The sequence below is a fragment of the Muntiacus reevesi genome, chromosome X, assembly GCF_963930625.1.
Source record: "Muntiacus reevesi chromosome X, mMunRee1.1, whole genome shotgun sequence".
NCBI lineage: Eukaryota > Metazoa > Chordata > Mammalia > Artiodactyla > Cervidae > Muntiacus > Muntiacus reevesi.
The window spans coordinates 41,045,060-41,047,113 of record NC_089271.1 but is presented as its reverse complement, the minus strand read 5'-3'; positions in this window follow the sequence as shown (position 1 = coordinate 41,047,113).

The following is a 2,054-nucleotide window of genomic DNA, read 5'->3' as shown; positions in this document are numbered from 1 at the left end:
GTATTTTGTTATAGCACCCCTAAATGACTAAGACACTATTATTATGCCCATTTTAGAGAACAGTTCCATGAGGTTAAGTAAGAAAATATAGAGGCCCTCTTGACAGTGACCCACAGAAGACAACAGAAGTTGTTTAAACTGAGCTATACTGCCTTACCATTCAAGCCGAGTAGTATTGACTCTAATGTTAGATGAAGGGGAATGATTGGGGACATGTAAGCAAAAACAAAGCTTCAAGAAAATTAATCTAGCAATGTTACATGGATTAGTCTTTTTCTCTACTGGGGGACGATTAAGAGGAAATCAAATGGGAAAGGTTTGAGCTTTAAAGATAGTTCCAGGTTTGTATCTCAGGTCTGTCTCATGGCCTGCAAAATTCTTAATTTTATGTTCCTATATTTCCTCATCAGTAATAAGAATATCTTAAGGAATAAATGATGCTAAGTGTATTATGCTTCTACGTGATACAGAGTCAATAGTCCTTAAATATTGATCCTTTTCTTTCCATCCCGTTTCTCCCCAGTAGTGACTGTTGGAATATGTTTCTGGAAGCTTTTCAAAATGGGAATCTCATTGTTCTAGAATTTTTTAAATGGCACTCTTTCAGAGAGTGGATAATAGCTTGGACACAAATCCATCCAACAAACATTTATTACTAGTTATCTGCCTTTCTTAATATTGGGATCTGGAGGGACAAAAACACATGTGGTATGGCATTTGGCCAACGGATAGATAAGTCTAAACTAGTGATATAAGGGCCATAGGAAAGTTCGTACCAGGAAACACAGGAAAACATTTGGGGGAGTGTAGTAGTCTACGATCAGTTCCCACAATGGAAATAAATTTTCATTGATTATATTTAAAGCTCAGAAAAGAACAAGATCACTCCAAAAGTCTTACATTATCCTCTTTTAAAAAAAAAGTTAAATTATCTCTCCTCTCATCCTCAAAAGAAAGAAGATGATTGGAGAAGATCATCAGTGAATAAGGCGGTAGTCTCAAGTTTCTCTCTTGGTCACTAAGAAACTAGCTGGTACAAGGCAAAAAGCACAACAAGGGGACTAATTATTTTTCCCAACAGATCCAATGGCAAATAATGGGGATGGAGAATAAAAAAGAGGACCTCAATACTCTTTGAATGCTAATGGAAAATAATAACTTGGTTGAGAAGGAAAGAACAATTGGAGAGAAAGCATGATACTTCGTTTTCATCTTTTGAGAGCACAAATGGGGAAAGACAGGTCAGGAACAAGGATGGAGTTAATAACTTGCCTGTGAGAAGTTCAACTTACCAGACTGTCTCAAAAAACTGGAAAAAAAATCATAGTATAGCACTGAATTTTAAGTTGTTCCCATCATAAATCAATTTTCTTCCCTGGTCCTTCAGTAAAATGTATCCTACCCTTCCTGCTTGTGTGGAGACATAGTATCAGTAACAAACAGAAGCACAGGATGTCAAAGGGAAGTATGGCTGGTCCCATTACAAACTAACCATGACTTTTCTGAAGTAACAGCCCTGAGAAAATGGGTTTATGGAGTTCAGATGTTGAACTGACCAGCGGTCACAGAGTCACCAGGGAGGAGTGAGGAAGTTTGCACTGAGGGCTGGACAATTGAAACAGAAATGATATGAAACTTCCTCTGACCCCAGATGAAGATGAACTTTGAAAACTGAAGAGGCAACTTTGAAGAGGGTACTAAGTCCTGTCCCTTGACATATTATATTTGTAACAAGATTCATCCATCTTTTTGCTTTTCTCTCTAAACAGAATTTCTATGCACTGTCACTGTTTCGTTAACTTCCCTCAGAAGAATGTCATTTCCACCTCTGTGACAATCTAGGTGTCCAAATCTAACTCTGACACAAGGACTCCATATACTCAGCCTTCCATGTACTCACACGACACAAAATACTCTGCCAAGTGGTGCAAACTGGAAACGAAGATGTTTTAAAAAATAAACCTCACCTGTTCACAGCTGACAGCCTCGTGCCCTGTGGGAAATTTGGGCAAAGAAGAGTAGTGGCTGTTACTCAGCTTCCCCAAAGCTTCAGG